The sequence below is a fragment of the Rutidosis leptorrhynchoides genome, chromosome 9 (assembly GCF_046630445.1).
Source record: "Rutidosis leptorrhynchoides isolate AG116_Rl617_1_P2 chromosome 9, CSIRO_AGI_Rlap_v1, whole genome shotgun sequence".
In the NCBI taxonomy this organism is placed as follows: domain Eukaryota; kingdom Viridiplantae; phylum Streptophyta; class Magnoliopsida; order Asterales; family Asteraceae; genus Rutidosis; species Rutidosis leptorrhynchoides.
Window position 1 is genome coordinate 342,883,491 of NC_092341.1, and position 21,281 is coordinate 342,904,771.

Here is a 21,281-nt window from a genome sequence, read left to right on the forward strand (position 1 = left end):
ATCACAGTTAAAACCTAATGCGAATATTAAATATAAATATTACTTAATTTAAAGCGTAAAGTAAATGACGATAAATAAAAGTGAGATAATTACAAGTACGATAAATAAAATGACAGTAAATAAAATTACGATGAGATATAAAATAAAAGAATTATGCTTATTTAAACTTCCGTAATCATAATGTTTGACGTTTTGATTTTAATTTATTGTCATGGGTTAATTGTCCTTTGTCCTGAATTATTTGATACGTCCATCTGGTTTTTGTCCATAATAGTCCATCGGTCATAAATATAAAGTGTGAGTGTCCTCGTCAAATTACCCTTATACCCGAAGTCAAATATTCCAACTAATTGGGGATTTAAACTGCAACAAGGTCTTAATACTTTGTTAATGATTACACCAGGTTATCGAGTGTGTGTAATCCAAGGTTTTAATACGTTGGTAACAATTACACCAATTATCCTTGTATGTAATCCACCCCTGTTTTAATGTGCCCATTTACTATTAATTCATTTCCGTGTCCGGTCAAATAAACGATTATTAGTATTTATAAATATCCCGTCCATCGTATCCGATCGAGTGTATGTGGTTATTTATAGATACGTCAAATTGTAAATCTCTATATTAAATTAAAAAACTATCATTCAGTTAAACAAATATAAAGCCCATTAATAGCCCATAGTCCAATTTTCACAAGTGTCGGTCTTTTGTCCAAACCCCAATTATGATCCAAAACCTAATAACCATGTCTTAATATTTAGTCCAACATCACGATTACTTCGGCTTAAATAAGGATAATATTAACTTAGCTACGAGACATTAATTTAAAAAGTTTGAACATAACTTACAATGATTATTTATCGCGTAGTGTTACACGGACAGAGTTTCGACTTACAAAACCTTTAAAACATTCGCTACAATAACCTTATTATTATTAAACTTAAATTAAAATTATAATTAAAATTATATATATATATATATATATATATATATATATATATATATATATATATATATATATATATAATTCGTAGATAGAAAGAAAGAAAACGGGGTGATGAGTTCGGCAGAATGCTCGAGCTTTTATAGGCCCATTGTGAACTGTGCAGCTCCGCGACTGCGGATGTTTTCTTCCTCACAGCTCCGCGACTGCGGAGCTTTGGATTCCAGCTCATCACACAATTCCAAAACGTGGGCTGCTGAAAATTTTATAATATAATATATATATATATATATATATATATATATATATATATATATATATATATATATATATATATATATATATATATATATATATATATATATATATATATATATATATATAATTATATATTATATTATATTCTTGTGCATAGTTGACTTGTACTTTTAGCTCCGTTGAGTCGCACGTTGATAGTTGGTTCATGTCTCGGTTCCAGATTTTCGAGCGCCTTTTCGTATGATTTAATATCTTGTACTTTGCGTTTTGCGGCTTGTACTCTTGTCATTTTTAGAAGTTATTCATCAATAAATTGAACCACTTGTATTATAATTTGTACGTTTGAGCTTTTTGGTCATTTGCGTCTTCAAATCGTCAAATCTGTCTTTTGTCTTCACCTTTTATTATTTAAACGAATATTACTTGGAATTAGAACAATTGCAACTAAAAACTTGTCTTTCTTGAAGGATAATGCTATGACATATATGTTCTTTTTTAGTATTATCAACAAACCATAGTTCGAATAAAACATAAGTAACGAATGCAAAGTAAAAAGTTTCATAGACATCTCTAACAATTCAGCGGAAGTCTAACACAACAAGTCTAATACAGCGGAAGCAATATCGTCTAAGCACCTGAAAAATAACATGCTTTAAAACGTCAATAATAAATGTTGGTGAGCTATAGTTTTATTGTAAACAATAATGTAATGTAGACCACGAGATTTCGTATTCAAAACAGTATGAAAAAGTATATGCTTAAACGTGGGCACTTGGTAACTAACTTAACGTAAAATAATATATCACCCCTAAAAGTACACTTGGCGAGTGCGTTAAAACAGACGAAGTATTAAACACCTGTTAAGTGCTAGCGCGACTAGCCCGAGTGGGGATGTCAAACCCTGTAGATCCATATCTAAGATTCGCGTTCACCGGTTTATAAACCAATGACTAAACATTACCGAGCTAAGGGAAAAATTTGTGCCGTTATATCACCCACACATATATAAAGTTAAAGTACTCGTGTCTAGTATATAAAACATAAAAAGCGCATGTATTCTCAGTCCCAAAAATAGTTAAAGTAAAAAGGGAGGTATAACTCACAGTGAATGTGCGGTAAAATCGATACGAAAACGTAAGCAAGTAGTAAGTTGGTCCAAAAGGTCCTCAACCTAAGTAAAAGGTTACTAAGTCAATAAATCGTCCCAAAAAGTTTTAAGGTAAATAAGTCAAGTCCTAAGTATCATTATTATCATCATTCGTGAAAGATAAAGTAAAGTTTCAACAAGAATAGAGATCGAAACGAATAGCTGAATTCGTACAGCCGTTACGACCTCTATACAAACTGAAATGACGCGCGGTCAGTGGCCAAGGCTCCATTTGTGAGCCCTCTTACCGCTGTCCGAAATTCAGATCCTAACCTGATGTCATTTGACTGTGGCGATGGTCAAAGCACGAGTAGGTCAGAAATTTCATCACGTCGTTACAAAGACGTAGTGAACTTTGGAAGGCTATAAATCCTAAAACTTACATCGGATTTAGGCGAGTCTTAAATGAAAAGTCATCTACACATCCCGAACTTTCTGGAAATCAATTTTCCAGAAGCTCCAGGAGTCAGATCAGACCCTGAAAAATAGAAACAAATACTCCAGTGGGTTTCTTGGTGTTTGATGCTTATCACGGTTCTCATCCTTGATGCGTGTAAGCCTCAAGTGTAAAACTCTTTGATGTTTTAGCATTATTTTGACCAAGTTTTAACCATCAACACACAACTAAAAGTAAAAGCTAACTTTCTATAAGTTTTGAACATCAAAGTTCTCTCTTTATTGTATAAACACAATAAAGCTTCAACCTTTGTCCTTTTGACACAAGTTTATGCATCTTCATCATATGAGATGGTGAAGACTTGATTTTTTTATTACCATAAAGATCATAGAAAGGTTCCAAGTAAGTGAGATCTACAAATAAAAACTTAGATCTCAAGCATTAAGAAACCCTAAGCTAGAAAGCTTGGGTTTTTACAAGATTAATGAGACCATAAGCTAGAAAGCTAAGATATAGTAAAAGTAATGAGACCATAAGCTAAAAAGCTTAGATATAAACAAAGTAATAAAACCCTAAGCAAGAAAGCTTAGATCTCTAATGTTCTTGTAGATCCTTAAAGCAAAAAGTTAGATCTACAAGTTTTATGAAGATCATAAACACAAGTTTTGATCTTTGAATAAAAATAAAATGATCTTAAGCTATAAAACTTAGATCCAACAAAGTGATGAAGATTCAAAGCTAGAAAGCTTGAATCTTTTATGTTCTTGAAGATTTTCCATCAAGGTTTGAATCTTCAAGATATAACAAGATCAAAAAGCTAAAAAGCTTGATCTCATGATGATGATGATGATGTCGTGAATAAGAAGAAAAAAGAAGAAGAAAGAAATTCAAGAATTTACAATTTCTTAAGCTTTTAGTGTGAGAAAGACTAGAGAAAAAATTAGAGAGAAAGTGTGTGTGAAATAAGAAATGAAGTGAAGTGTGAAATGAGGATGAGGTTTGAATTTATAGTGGTGGTGGTGGTGGTCTAGGCCGACGGTTTTGGGGGACAAGGGGGGACCATTTTGCTTTTGCATGGTGGTGGTAGAAAGGTGGTACTTGTATGTTGGGATCCCATGCAACATGGTGTAGGAATGGTACAAAAGTATGCTGGTATGTTGGCTTATATCCTCATGGATTTTGTCCTACATATTAATGGATCATAAGTCCATTAAAATTAGGCTAACTTAATAATCCATTAGCTAGAGTAGGGTGGGCCTATGTCCATTAAGGTCAAAAGTCCATTAAGACTAACTAGTGCGCATTAGTAAAACACTAAGCGTAATTAAGCAACCAATAAGCCAAGTAATTGTCATTAATAAATAACAATTAGGATTACGTAGTCATAATATTCCAATTATGACAAAAGTTTAACGTGTACAAAGTACATAGCTCGTTCTAAATGACAAGTGACACTGACGGTCATAAAAGCATTCGGGGATTAAGTTAAGTGATTAAACACTTGGTAGCACGTTGTAAGGTATTAACGAAAGTAATTAACATGAATAACGATCCCAGAATATAATATAGCTCAGTACGCACAAATACACAGTTTCGTGAAAGTAAAAGTATAAATATAAGTCGAAAAAGTCTCGTCGTTACACAATTAAACCCTAATATACTCACGCTAGAGATCTATCACAAACCGGCCTCAAGCTACACAATTTTAGATTACTAAAATTAGATTACTAATTTTAGCGGAGGACTTCAGTTTTTTATTTCATTTATATTTGTTTATCATCTTCTCCAATTAATTATTGCAATTCTGGCGATTTTTAAGGGATTAAATTCAAAATAAAAACATCAATATGTAATATGTTTTGCTTCATTTCTCTGAGCATTCTAAGATCCCCATATTCCGTTCCTCTTCATTCTGCAACTTTATCGTTTCAACTTTCAGGTAACATCATTTACAATTTAACAATTTTAGGTTTCACTTTACAATTTGTGTTTTTTGATTTTGACATATAATTTTTGTAATGTTAAGGTTATATGGTTTAGAAAGATTCGACACTGGATTCGAGCATCATGGGTTTTATATTCGAATCTGTAAGTTTATGGTTCAATTTAAATTTTAGGGTTTCTTTTTATTGATTTTTTAATATTATATCTTTAAGTTTTTGTTGTTATCTATATTGTGTTTGATATGGGTTGTGGTTGTGGTGGTTGATGAGTCAAAAGGATTATTTTTTATTTTATTTTTTTAAATTAGGGTTTAATCCTGTAAAGATAAAATTGAGTTATGAAATAATTGTACCCTAAATTTAATTTAAAGAAGATACAACGAAGAAGCTGCAATATCAATCTAGCATTGCGAGTGAAAACTTCAGATTTGAGATAAGTGGTTAATTATTCGTTACGATGATAAGTTCGATTCTATTTATGTATTATTTTTTTTTATAGATTTATTGCATTTGAATTGTCTACTACATAATATAATATTTATGTTTATATCCTTGAATTTTCTACTTTATATCCTTTATGTTAGATTTTTTTTTTTTTTTTTGAAAAGCAAGATTATATAAACTAACTCGAGATACAACATAGCTTGGCCCTTACAAAGAAATGAGCCAAGCCAAAACATCGAAACAAGGAAGGATTGACATAAACCCGGTTGCAAAGGAAGCAACCTAGGACACACGCCAAACCCTCGAATTACAAACCAAAAACTCTACACAAACTCGAACAGAACATGCAAAACTCGACAGCATGCTATGCATTTTTGACATCTACTTGAGAAAAACACTCGGATTTGCGAACCACGAGAGCCACTCCAATTTTTCCTTTGAATGACGACTCGAAATCCACTCGAAAGCTTTAATTTGAATCTCACTTAAAACCATAGGAGCACTCCAAGCTTTGCCATGAAACACTAAAAGGTTGCGATTTTTCCAAATGAGGTACAACGAAATCCACTTCAACGCTTGCCAAATTACCCGACCATCACTCGAGAAGGAAGAGACATCGTTATCCGACACAAGAGAATTGAGGTCAAGGGTAGTAGGGATCCCCAACCCGCACCATTTGAAGACCCGAATCCAAATATCAAAAACATCCTTACACGAAACCAAAGCATGTGACAAAGTTTCTAGGTCGTCATCACACTTCGGGCATCGTATATTATGCAAGTCAATCCCCCTCTTGTCAAGCTCGACTTTGACAGGTATTCTGTTTTTTTGCACCCGCCAAATAAAGATAGCGACTTTCTTCGGCACTAACCTGTTGAGAAGCGTAGGCTGCTGCGAGACAAAGGGGCTGAGTATATGCATATCGATAATTTTGGACAACCTGTTAACCGAGAACCGCCCACACTGTGCAAGACTCCAGCTCCACCTGTCCTCCTGTTCAGTCAGTTTAACACTCGCGGATAGCAGCTGAACCAGAGCAGACAGCTCGTCTGCTGTTCTGCTTGTAGGAGCACGCATCCAATTCCAATGTGAAAGGACCCGTTCATATACATTATAAATGATTCACAATAGTTGATTACATCGCGAGGTATTTGACCTCTATATGATACATTTTACAAACATTGCATTCGTTTTTAAAAGACAAACTTTCTTTACAACGAAAGTTGACGGCATGCACACCATTTCATAATACATCCAACTATAATTGACATAATAATAATCTTGATGAACTCAATGACTCGAATGCAACGTCTTTCAAAATATGCCATGAATGACTCCAAGTAATATCCTTAAAATGAGCTAATGCACAGCGGAAGATTTCTTTAATACCTGAGAATAAACATGCTTTAAAGTGTCAACCAAAAGGTTGGTGAGTTCATAGGTTTATCATAATAATCATTTCAATATATTAATAGACCACAAGATTTCCGTTTATAAATATATGTACACTCGCAAGTGTATAAAAGTATTCTATAAGTTGTAGGCACCCGGTAACAAGCCTTAACATTCATGTTTTACCCTCTGAAGTACACCAGATCAGGTGTGTTTAAATAACCTCGAAGTACTAAAGCATCCCATAGTCAGGATGGGGTTTGTCAGACCCAATAGATCTATCTTTAGGATTCGCGCCTACCGTACATAGACAAGTAGTTTAATGTTACCAAGCTAAGGGTATATTTCTGGTTTAAACCCACATAGAATTAGTTTCAGTACTTGTGCCTATTTCGTAAAACATTTATAAAAACAGCGCATGTATTCTCAGTCCCAAAAATATATATTGCAAAAGCAATTAAAAAGGGAGCAAATGAAACTCACCATACTGTATTTTGTAGTAAAAATACATATAACATCATTGAACAAATGCAAGGTTGGCCTCGGATTCACGAACGTATCAATATTGAGGTTCAATATTGTAGGGAAGGTACGTAGACGCAACGGAGATGACAAACACTAGATTTGATCCACGAGCATAACCCCCGAACATTACCCATCACCTCCATAGCCATAACCCATAATTTCCCTAGCCCTATCCTACTCATAAAACTTGTCTTGAAATGACCCGCTCATGAACTCGTCGTAATATTTTATGTATAATAATAATAATACTACTAATAATAATACTCCTAATCATAAAATAAATATTGATCTTATTAATAATATTATTAATAATAATAATTATAATTAATATATATGTAGAGAGATTTGAGAGACGAGAGAATGGAAGAATGAAAATAATGAATTCAGTTTGAACAAAAAACGCGTTCTAGATTTATATAATGTTGCTGGGACCCATTAACTGCGCAATCTCGGAGTGATGAAGGAAATAAGGTCCGTAATTTGCGCCTAACATAACATCACATAAACACGTCCAACTAAACTTTATATATAGATTTTATAATATTATTTAATATTTAATATATTTAATCTTTAGAATTAATTAAATATTATATTATATTTACGTTCATGGTAAAAATATAATTTTTACAAAAATGACACGGTCGTGGTCTCACGACTCATGTACCACTTTCGATTTTTCGGGCGCACTTTCGTACGTTTAGAAAACTAGCCTTTTAAGTTACGTGACGTGTACCTTTCACAAAAATTAGACTCACTCATCAATAAATTTCTTTTATAAAAATATAACTTATAAAATTGACCGTTGTGGTCATTTACTTCTATAAATCAATGACTCGTTATTTATCAAAATATATTGTTTTAAATCAGGACGTTTTATGACTCGTACCTTTATCAAAATATAGACTTAATAAATGAAAAATTAACCCACTCAAAGTGTAACTTAAACTTTTGAGTATTTTGGTCATTTCCTTTTATAATTCATAATCTTGTTATTTATCAAAGTCTATTTATTAATATTAGTTTAAAAAAATCAAAACGTTTTATGACTAATTAAATATATATATCTATTTAAAATTTATAATCTTATACACAATACATATTTTTGAAATATTTATCTAATAACATACTAGTTAACTTTTCAAAACTAGATATATTTCAAAGTATAATTTAAGATCATTTACATAATCGAAAATCCTATAACGTTTATGCTTTAAAACTTAATTTGATTTAATTCTTGTATGCGTAGATGTTTAATTAATTTTCTTAACTTTCTAAATAATATAACTTTATATAACATATCAAAAGGGTTTATCTAGTCAACGAATCTTATCCCAATTATTCCTTCTATATGATAAATCGAGTATTATGAAATTCGATTCTCCACTAACTTTTGTCTAACTCCCAATAAGTGATACTTTATTCTTACTTGTAAATCACATTACCATTTATTCCGAATACCGTTAAAAGTAAGAGTTTTCTAATTCAAAGTGGGCCTCATAACAGAGACTCGAAATCATAAATCAATGTATCTGGTAATTCAATCATTTGATATCATCTTTTAATCTTGTTGATTAACTTACATCGAACAAATACGTTCATGTAAAGTATTATCTATTCAATACCTTGATAGCATTTCCAAGTTCATAAAATAGATCTCATAGCTTATGTTCATATCAACTAATCCATTCAATGTTTTATAATATATGTCAATCTAATAAGTACACATGTATATATACATATATATTTATTTACACGTAATTGTTCGTGTATCGCTTGGCTTGGTCAAAGGGTATTTGATTAAATGAATATAGTTTCAACACTTTCGAGACTCAAACATTACAGATTTGCTTATCGTGTCGGATATATATAAAGGTTAAAGTTTAAATTTGTTCGGAAATCTCCGGGTCATCACAGTACCTACCCGTTAAAAGAAATTTCGTCCCGAAATTTGATAGAGGTCGTCATGGCTAACAGTAAGAATGTTTTCATGACGTATATGAACTGATAAATAGTATTTTATCATCATTGATTAATATAGATAAAACGATTTGTTTTTGTGAAGAGTACGAATGAAGCTATCAATTAAGAGTGAAAATGAATAAAAGTAAGTTTGACTTAACCGGTGTCGTAGTCAAGATTGATTTCCGGAATTTAAGGAATTTAGAAGAAATCTTCATATTAAGATTTGATTCTTCGGTAATTGAGGAGATTCAGATATTCTTTGGTTAAACGCGATAATCTGCTTCGATTGCTCTGTCGAATATTTTCCTAATAATCCACCCTCTCCATTTCTTTACAACTCACATCTTCTATTCTTCATTCCTCAATTCATACTTTAAAATATTCGTTAATATGCTCCATCCCATCCTGATCCTTGATATACTCCTAACGTTCATATCTGTCATTCTTCTTTTTAGTCTGCCACCAGAAGAATCCATTTACTTCTATTATACTCTTGGGTTTATAGTGTTTCTAGTTCTCCCATGTCTTTACATTACTATATGCATTGATATATACGGGTTGTAATTTCTGGGTTGTTGTTAGATTTTACACTCTCCCTTATATTTCGATGTCCCTGCTTCTGTCTTCTATAGTCATCGTCATACATAGTTAATGCTCTCTTCTATTTGCTGTGGTTTATACCCCAAATTTCTATTTCGGAGCTTTGTCCTTTCGTTTCTTCTTCTTGCGATTAAATAACTCTGGTAATGGTCCGGAATTCCTAACTATGGATTTCGGAATGAACATTGTTAATGTTCTAAGAAGGAATTTGAAAGGGTACAATCTTGATTTGTCAAATTACCAGAATATCCTGGAAAAGACCGAATCATCAAGAAATATTTTCGTGATATATTTAGAGATTAAGTAGAATGCAAGAGTCGTGTAAATGACACATGATGACGGTATGTTCTGTGAATCATCACGTCCATTAGAAACTCAGCATGAATTATTGTAATATAATGACGTTGATCAAGTGTCATTATATTATACTAACCCATGCCTCAGTTCCCAACACCACTTCAAAAACATTCATATTTTAAGTTCAATTTTTTTTTTTTTAGAATTTAGAAACTAACACAGTTTCTTTTTATGTTGTAACGCAGATATTGCGAAGAGATAAAAGATTTCAGATAAGAATAGTTGTGAAAATATCTTCAGGAATATCGAAGATATTATAATAAAAGATACGATAATATGGATGATGAAGAAGATTTGTCTGTGAAGGTTTAGAATAAGAAGTAAGTTGTTTGCTAACGATTTCAGTAGACACTGAATCATTTTGATCCTTTGAAGGCAGGTTTAGTCTTTGTGATTTGTCCACAGCCTCCTTCATGGTCTGCTCAATCCGTTTTCCAGTTTCAAACCTTCTCTTTTTCTCAGCTTTACCACCATACTATTCTTTATCATCAAACTTTTGACTGTTAAAGTCGTTTACAGTTTTTTTTTTTGCTACTTCATCGGCATTTTTCCAATTTCGGAGAACTAGTTCATATTTTGGGATGTTTTTCAGAAAATTCACATTCGAAATATGTAAGTCTAGGAGATAGACGTTATATGTATAACTTTTGACATAAAATTGTCGCGAAATTCAAAATACTGATTGATAATTCCCAGTAGTTGGTGTGACAATTATTGTTACAGGATGTAGGTGAGTACATGATGGGGTTTTAATGAATAAGTATAGTGGATTTTCGGAGAGGCTTAAGTCGAAGGTTAATGAAGTTGTTGATAAGTTTACTGCTAATGTGACGAGATATGAAAGGTTCCCCGGTAACCATGATGAAGGGTTTATTCGTATAAACAAATGAAGGTGATTTGCTGGAGCTGTGACAAAACTGTCTATTTTGGAAAGAGATTGAAAAATTATATTTGGTAATAAATATCAAAGGATCTGATATGGATACGTGTTAAACTATAAATTTGGTTTCGAGAGCTTTTCAGGTGCATGACAGTGGGTAATGTGTGGTTGGATAATCATCTCGCATGTCTTTAGGAATTTCGAAGTGTTTGAACACATATTGTAATTGTTAATATACATATGATGTTCTAAGATTTTGAATGATACAAATATTTTTGTGAGTTTCATGAATAGAAATGAGGTTCTAGGACAGTTTTGAAGTCAAAGTATAGTTTTGAAAGATGTAGGAATCTAAGAGTGATGATTTCGGTTATATCTTGAATCGAATTCTGAGATTTTAAAATCAGAATATGTAATTAGATTTTGAATGAGTATGGTTGTTTTGATTTCTATAAAAGAATGTATATTGTTGTGAAAGTAGGGAGTATAATGGATGACTTGCTGAATCAGATTCGAAGAATGTAACATATTAATTGTGAATTTATATATCTCTCGGGTATTACCTACCCGTTAAAAAAAATTCACAATTAATATTTTGTACAAAAGAATTTTATTACAGTCTTTATGGAAATATATATGTGTATATTTCTTCAGATGTAATATAGATTTAATGAGTTAATATTAAATTAAACTCATTTGATTTATGGTTAAGGCTAGGATAGATAATTTCTAAACTTTAGAAATTACATAATCGCCGTAGAATGTTTCCCCAATGAAGTTATGAATCAATACTTAATCGTTATGGTATTCCTTGGTATCTACATGGCGTATGACGTCGATGCTCGTGGGACAGATTGTGAAGTTGAGGTTTGCGATGCGGTTGTTGTTGGTGGTGGTAATGGTACTGTTGATGTTGTTGATGGTGGTACTGGTTATGATGCTGGTGCTGCTGCTGGTGTTTGTAACCTTTGCACCATATTCTCCAAAGCCACTACCCGAGCGCGAAGCTCGTTGACTTCTTCTATTACACCGGGGTGATTGTCGGTTCGGACGAGCGGATAAATAAGATCTAGAATTTGGTGTAGTATATAATCATGGCGAGATACTCTGGAAATGAGAGAGAAAATGGTGTTTCGGACAGGTTCGCCAGTAAGTGCTTCAGGTTCATTGCCAAGAGGGCAATGTAGTGGATGAAAGGGATCACCTTCTTCTTGTCTCCAATGGTTAAGTAGATTACGAACCCATCCCCAATTCATCCAGAATAGATGATGGCTAATTGGTTGATCCATTCCGGTCACACTGCTTTCGGAGCTCATGTGGAAATCCATATCGGCATAGCTGTCGGAATCCGAGGAACTCAAACTGGTTGAGAGATGCATCTTGTATGATCAGGGAAAGATTTTTTTTTTTTTTTATGAAATAGATTGTAGAATTTAGATTTGGTATTCTTCAATACATAATTTACATATGTATATATAATACCAAAATCCCATAAATTACGGAGGAATCTTTGAAAGATGTCAGTCAAAGTTCACAGTAACAGATATGCTAAGATAAGAATTCGTCTATACACTATTATGCAATAAATGTAGGAAAACGCGTCTAGACTTAAGAATGATAAGCAGGTAATTTCCTAAGGGTGGTAAGTAGATGATTTCAGACTAAAAATGATAAGCAAAACTTTTGAGACGCAGACACGGTCGAAGTCCAGACTCACTGATGCATCTTAACAACTATCAGTTAGACACACTAATGCAAGACCTGGTTCGCTAAGACCACCGCTCTGATACCAACTGAAAGGACTCGTTCATATACATTATAAACGATTCACAATAGTTGATTACATCGCGAGGTATTTGACCTCTATATGATACATTTTACAAACATTGCATTCGTTTTTAAAAGACAAACTTTCTTTACAACGAAAGTTGACGGCATGCACACCATTTCATAATACATCCAACTATAATTGACATAATAATAATCTTGATGAACTCAATGACTCGAATGCAACGTCTTTCAAAATATGCCATGAATGACTCCAAGTAATATCCTTAAAATGAGCTAATGCACAGCGGAAGATTTCTTTAATACCTGAGAATAAACATGCTTTAAAGTGTCAACCAAAAGGTTGGTGAGTTCATAGGTTTATCATAATAATCATTTCAATATATTAATAGACCACAAGATTTCCGTTTATAAATATATGTACACTCGCAAGTGTATAAAAGTATTCTATAAGTTGTAGGCACCCGGTAACAAGCCTTAACATTCATGTTTTACCCTCTAAAGTACACCAGATCAGGTGTGTTTAAATAACCTCGAAGTACTAAAGCATCCCATAGTCAGGATGGGGTTTGTCAGACCCAATAGATCTATCTTTAGGATTCGCGCCTACCATACATAGACAAGTAGTTTAATGTTACCAAGCTAAGGGTATATTTCTGGTTTAAACCCACATAGAATTAGTTTCAGTACTTGTGCCTATTTCGTAAAACATTTATAAAAACATCGCATGTATTCTCAGTCGCAAAAATATATATTGCAAAAGCAATTAAAAAGGGAGCAAATGAAACTCACCATACTGTATTTTGTAGTAAAAATACATATAACATCATTGAACAAATGCAAGGTTGGCCTCGGATTCACGAACGTATCAATATTGAGGTTCAATATTGTAGGGAAGGTACGTAGACGCAACGGAGATGACAAACACTAGATTTGACCCACGAGCATAACCCCCGAACATTACCCATCACCTCCATAGCCATAACCCATAATTTCCCTAGCCCTATCCTACTCATAAAACTTGTCTTGAAATGACCCGCTCATGAACTCGTCGTAATATTTTATGTATAATAATAATAATACTACTAATAATAATACTCCTAATCATAAAATAAATATTGATCTTATTAATAATATTATTAATAATAATAATTATAATTAATATATATGTAGAGAGATTTGAGAGACGAGAGAATGGAAGAATGAAAATAATGAATTCAGTTTGAACAAAAAACGCGTTCTAGATTTATATAATGTTGCTGGGACCCATTAACTGCGCAATCTCGGAGTGATGAAGGAAATAAGGTCCGTAATTTGCGCCTAACATAACATCACATAAACACGTCCAACTAAACTTTATATATAGATTTTATAATATTATTTAATATTTAATATATTTAATCTTTAGAATTAATTAAATATTATATTATATTTACGTTCATGGTAAAAATATAATTTTTACAAAAATGACACGGTCGTGGTCTCACGACTCATGTACCACTTTCGATTTTTCGGGCGCACTTTCGTACGTTTAGAAAACTAGCCTTTTAAGTTACGTGACGTGTACCTTTCACAAAAATTAGACTCACTCATCAATAAATTTCTTTTATAAAAATATAACTTATAAAATTGACCGTTGTGGTCATTTACTTCTATAAATCAATGACTCGTTATTTATCAAAATATATTGTTTTAAATCAGGACGTTTTATGACTCGTACCTTTATCAAAATATAGACTTAATAAATGAAAAATTAACCCACTCAAAGTGTAACTTAAACTTTTGAGTATTTTGGTCATTTCCTTTTATAATTCATAATCTTGTTATTTATCAAAGTCTATTTATTAATATTAGTTTAAAAAAATCAAAACGTTTTATGACTAATTAAATATATATATCTATTTAAAATTTATAATCTTATACACAATACATATTTTTGAAATATTTATCTAATAACATACTAGTTAACTTTTCAAAACTAGATATATTTCAAAGTATAATTTAAGATCATTTACATAATCGAAAATCCTATAACGTTTATGCTTTAAAACTTAATTTGATTTAATTCTTGTATGCGTAGATGTTTAATTAATTTTCTTAACTTTCTAAATAATATAACTTAATATAACATATCAAAAGGGTTTATCTAGTCAACGAATCTTATCCCAATTATTCCTTCTATATGATAAATCGAGTATTATGAAATTCGATTCTCCACTAACTTTTGTCTAACTCCCAATAAGTGATACTTTATTCTTACTTGTAAATCACATTACCATTTATTCCGAATACCGTTAAAAGTAAGAGTTTTCTAATTCAAAGTGGGCCTCATAACAGAGACTCGAAATCATAAATCAATGTATCTGGTAATTCAATCATTTGATATCATCTTTTAATCTTGTTGATTAACTTACATCGAACAAATACGTTCATGTAAAGTATTATCTATTCAATACCTTGATAGTATTTCCAAGTTCATAAAATAGATCTCATAGCTTATGTTCATATCAACTAATCCGTTCAATGTTTTATAATATATGTCAATCTAATAAGTACACATGTATATATACATATATATTTATTTACACGTAATTGTTCGTGTATCGCTTGGCATGGTCAAATGGTATTTGATTAAATGAATATAGTTTCAACACTTTCGAGACTCAAACATTACAGATTTGCTTATCGTGTCGGATATATATAAAGGTTAAAGTTTAAATTTGTTCGGAAATCTCCGGGTCATCACACAATGAAACTGAGCCTCGTCACTTGATGAAGTCTTTGTAACTCGCTGTTTGACAGAGGCATTAGGCTGATTTTCCAGCATATACAACCTTGGAAATAACGTGCATAATTTGGAGAAACCAATCCAATGATCATGCTAAAAGGAGGTATAACCTCCATCGCCTAGTGTCTTGGTGAAAGAGTACTTGAAAGGCACTTGTTCTTCATCGATTGCGTAACCTGCACGAATAATATTTTGCCAAACGCTTGATGAAGGAGTGTGATTAAAATCATCCTCCCTTATCAAGCCACCACAATTACCATAAATACTTCGAATAATTTTGACCCAAAAAGCATTGGTTTCGGTTTTGAACCTCCACCACCACTTCCCTAACAAAGCAAGGTTTTTACTTTTCAGGGACCCGATGTTTAGACCTCCATTTTGAAAATTATTTAAGACACATTCCCATTTAACCCAAGAAATGTAATGATTTGAACCCAACCCGCCCCAAAAAAACTCTCTCCTCACTTTCTCAAGAATTTTGATAACACTAGGCGGAGCACGAAAGATCGAGAAATAGTACAATGGAAGACTATTAAGAACCGATTTAATTAGGACCAATCTTCCCCCGAAAGATAGCGAACGTCCTTTCCAACTTGACAGCCTCGACTTGAATTTCTCAATCACCGGGATCCAATCACTACATTTATTCATTCTAGCACCCACGGGAAGTCCAAGGTATATAAAAGGAATTTTGCCCACTTGACAACCCAAATATCTCGCAATATGGTTTACTTCCGAACAATCAACACCAATACCGAATATACAACTTTTATGGAAATTTACTTTAAAACCTGAAGAGAGTTCAAAACATTTCAATAAATTCCTTAGATAGAGAGCATTAGTTCTACTCCAATCCTCGAAAAATATGGTGTCGTCCGCATATTGCAAGTGAGAAACGAGCACCTCCTCTTCACCCACAATAACACCTTTGAATAAGTCCTTGTCAATGGCGGCTTTAGTAAGTATGTTGAGACCTTCGGCCACCAAAAGAAATAAAAACGGGGACAACGGGTCACCTTGTCTAACTCCTCGCTCAAGTACGAATTCTTTTGTAGGAGAGCCGTTTACTAAAATTGACACCGAAGCCGATCTAAGACAAGAATCTATCCACTTTATCCATTTAGATCCAAACCCCATAATTTTCATTACCTTGAAGAGAAAGTTCCAATTGAGGCTATCAAAGGCCTTTTCGAAGTCTACCTTAAAGATAATTCCTTTTTTTCCCTTTGTTTTTAGGTATCCAATGGTCTCATTTGCAATTGGAGCGCCGTCTAGAATGTATCGCCCTTTAATGAACGCACTTTGTTCCATACCTACTAGAGTAGGTAATACCTTCCGAAGACGATTAGCAAGAATCTTAGCGATGATCTTGTAGAAACTACCGATCAAGCTAATAGGTCTAAAATCATTCAACTCAATTGGGTCCGCTTTCTTAGGAACTAAAGTGACAAAAGAGGCGTTACACCCTCTCGAGATATCTCCCTTTTCCCAGAACCACTTGATAGCACTTATTAAATCAACGCTTATAATATCCCAAAACTTTTTGAAGAAGTGTAGGTTAAAACCATCCGGACCCGGCGCCTTTGTACTACCACAATCGTTAATCGCTTCACGAATTTCACTTTCTGAGAACTCAAGTTCGAGTGCTTCTGACTGTTCATTCGAAATTGAAGGATAACATAAATCCTCCATTGAAGACCTCAAACCCTTCGGCACCTCAAATCTACCCTTAAAGTGATTAAACGCTTCTTCTTTTATATCAGACGGGCACTCGTTCCATGAACCATTAATGTTCAACCCTCGAATGTTGCATTTATTGTACTTGTTTCTAATCATTGAGTGGAAAAACTTGGTGTTTTCATCCCCTTCAAGAGCCCATCGGACACGGGCTTTTTGTTTAATCATGCACGATTTTATTTTTTCTTTATCCATCCATGCCTTTCTTTCTTCTTTCCACCTATTTAATTCAGAATCGTTCAGGCAAATTGTTTCAGCTTTAAGCTCTAGTTTTAGAGCTTCATCTTTATGCTTTTTTATCTCATTATCCAGCTGCCTGAATTTATCCCTACTCCATGCTCTGAGGCTTTCCTTTACCTCCTTCAACTTGCTCATGAATAACCTATCCAATCTCGAACCCAAGTAATCTGACTTGTTCCATGCATCACTAATTACCCTGTCGACATCATCTTCATCTAGCCACACATCAAAGACCTTAAAAGGTTTAGGACCGAAATTCTTCTCTTCATCTTTCAACACAATCGGGCAGTGATCTGAGTTTGTACGATCTAGACAAGTGGCGGCCAAGCAATCCCACAAGCGAAAGAAATTTTCGGTTACTAAAAAACGGTCGAGCTTACTGAACTTAACTCCATCGTCACTTACACGAGTAAAAATACGCCCACCCATTGGGATATCTAGTAAGCTATTCGTTGTGATAAAATCATTGAAACGTCTAGCTCTAGAATCCACATACTCACAGTTGAAGCGTTCACTTTGATTTCTGACTTCATTAAAGTCGCCACAAAAAACCCACGCTTCATCGTTTGAATCAACGAGGTTAGAGAGAGATTCCCAAAACTTTAACTTTTTAACATCGTCATGAGGCCCGTAAACGTTAACGATATTAAGAGCGTGCCCGTTGTTTTTCCAGATACCTCTAATGCCTATTGCAAAATCAACTGAGATGATATCCGTAGCCTCGAAAGCCGATTTATCCCAAACAAGTAATTGGCCTCCCGACTTCCCGACTTTCTCCCGCTGAATAAATTCACAGTTATGGTCCCACCAAAGAGATTGTATCCATTGAAGATTCACAGTGTTCAACTTCGATTCTTGTATTGCTAAAAAGGTAGGTTTCTCACGACAAATCAATTTCTTAGTATCACCAAACTTACTTTCAACCCCACTCCCGAAACCCCTAATATTGTACGCTAAGATCTTCATAATTAACTTGGAAATACGAGTTGAATTGAGAACTTACTGATGGGAAGGCTTTTTCTGCCACTTCAAACCCAGACGAGTCCCGTAATCATAGACATCCTCCTGATTTATCGAGCTATATGAACCTGAGGATTTGGATTCATCGCCTTCTGCCCTTTTGGAAACCCTGATTTTCAATGGCTGTTTGGATTGACTGATGTGATTCGCACATGAAGAACACTTAGATCTCAGTGGAGTTTTACCCTCTCTGTTATTTCTAGCATTCTTTTTAAGATTCAACATCCTTGAGCTCAATTTCCACCTTTGAACCGACGACCAACAGCATACACCTTTACCTTTTTCGTTTTCCCCTTTTTTAGATTGTAGTTGTGACACGTTTCTGTTTTTCTTTGTGCTCTGATCCATGTTTGAGTTACCAGACCTATTCTTATTAACTTTAAACTTTCTTGAAGTAGGGCCGTCCTTATTAACCTTGTTGGGCAACAGGTTAATATGTTCTTGAACTGGGCTAAAAGAATCAGGAACAACATCTTCATTAAACAGATCACAGTTTGGGCTTTCATTAATGATTGGATCTATTCCTCCCTCAGGCCCAATATTGCTATTCGATGATGTTGGGCTTACACACGTGTTGGAGGGCACGTGATTGGACTCCCCATTTGCCCTAACTGCCGAATCGGCATTTGAGTTATTATATCCATGGCCGACAGGACTATTCTGAACCGAATCTACACACCCATTGCATTTACTAGGGCTAACTGCAACGCCACGTACCTCGCATTCAATAGGGCTGGGATTCTTGGAACTGCCAGTGTTCTTTTTGGAATCTGACCCATCGTTGTAATCAATGCCTTGGGAATTGTTCCTGGTGTCACGCCCACCCGACTCATCATATTCCTCCACCGGAGTTCTTGAAATCCGATCATTGTTGCCGGAATCTGGGTTTAAATGGGTCTGATTATCACCACGATTATTAACATTATCCAGATCTTCATCTTCAAGATTGAAGAAGTTATCTTCATCTCCTGAATCCCCAAAGGTGTCTTCAACAACTTCATCATCATCCTCTATTCCATTATCATCATTATCTTTATTGACCTTATTGTATCCATCATCTGCTCGATCCTCATCATGGAATGGGTCTTCTTTCTGTACGAAATCAAAATGTACCACTCTTGCACTATCTTCTTTGACCCCCACATAGTACACATTATCTTCATCTGACAAGTTTACCCATCCATCGATTTGTGACGTGCAACATCCCATATGAATCAAGACACTGGCATAACTCAAGTTTTGGTTTCCATTATCGATGCTGCAATTCTCCATTTTAATAATACGACCCCACCACCCAACAATACGTCTGAAGGTGTCTTCATTCCAATATAAAATCGGCACCCCTTTTACATCAACCCACACCAGTCTTCCTGTTGATCTTATGTTGTTGTCTAGTATCCGAACACTGTTACACCACTTGTGTATGGAATGGTTGAGGTTCTCGATGATCGTCTTAGCGACAACAACGGATTCAAAAACCATTAACACCTCCATACCACCAACATACTTTAATGAAAATTTTGGTAACCCCTCTACTATGCAAAGTTCTTCAAAGTTGAAGAAAAGATCAATGTTCTTGAGTGCACATATTATCGAACGACCAACCAGTCCACAATCTTCTTTCCTCACTTTGATTGTTCTCGAGTCAGTATACTTAACACTATCTTGCTGATATTTCATCCTAATTTTAGGCCCCAACGTTTCATCTTTACTCTCCCCTAGTTTCCCTCTCAGATCAGGCTTACGGCTGTTTAATCTATCACGTAGATCCTCCTGGTATTTGCCTGCAACATCACTAAATCTTCTCTCATCTCTAAAAGCATTACTGTGATGTGCACTGACCCCGGAACCTCTGTTATCAACCCTAACCCTAGCATGTCTATCATGAACCCTAGTACCATATCTAACCCCCATCTCTGATCTTTCTTTCGCTGGGAAAATTTTAATAGGCTTGCCTTCAAATTTTATTTTTTCCAAGTTTGAGAGTAATTTGTCCGCACAGCCTACATTTCCAAACCGAACAAATGCAAAACGCTCACCATTACCCAAACGTTTCCTTGCAAGGTAGATATCTCTTAGGTCACCGAATGTTTTGAAGATTTTTCATAGATCTTCAACATTCCAATTCGTCGGGAAGTTGAAGAACATGAACGATACCAATTGAGTTCCAAAAAGCCTAGCTAAACGATCTCTAAGTCTTCCATTGTACCCTTCTCGAACCGATCTTGCTCCACCATAGACATTCCTCACTTTCTCTCTCCTCATACTCTCTCCTTCACTCACCCGATTTAGTTTAATGAGCTCATATATTCATATATGTTTTGGTTATTGAGTCACACAAGGAATATAGGTGTGGAGAATGGTGTATACAAGCTTGGTGATTTTGGTTGTGCAAAGTTTTTGATGGAAGCTTTTGGAGTTTATAAAGTGATGCAAGATACATGATCATTCAGATAAAGTTGTTTTTTTCACTTAGAGCTCTTATTTATGAACTTATATAAGAGGTCACTTTATTTATTTATTTATTTTTTAATTATGTTATCATGTTTCTATTGAAATAACGGTATAATAGTGTATATTTTCTATAATCTTTTTTATTAGATTTTTTCATATCTTTATATCTATAGTATCATATAAATCTCTCAAATGATATGTCATAAATATGGATTAGTCAAGTTTAAAAAAAATTACTTAATACTTAAAATATATCATTAAACAGTTTTGTTTATACAAACCCGTGATTCTACGGATCATTTCACTAGTTTGATATTAATTTGGTCTGCAAATATATTTTTCATACTTCAATTTTATAATTTTATTTATTGCGAATTACAAGTTTGAATTAAACTTTAATCTTTAA

General features: G+C 33.9%; 1 long non-coding RNA gene across 1 annotated transcript; it reads left to right on the top strand.

Moving 5' to 3' along the window:
* The first annotated feature begins 4,518 nt into the window (after nucleotides 1–4,518).
* LOC139866236 (uncharacterized) lies at nucleotides 4,519–20,919 on the top strand. The gene is made up of 3 exons (XR_011765342.1): nucleotides 4,519–4,684; nucleotides 4,772–4,833; nucleotides 20,772–20,919. It is a non-coding gene; the product is annotated as an uncharacterized lncRNA (long non-coding RNA).
* The last annotated feature ends 362 nt before the right edge of the window (nucleotides 20,920–21,281 follow it).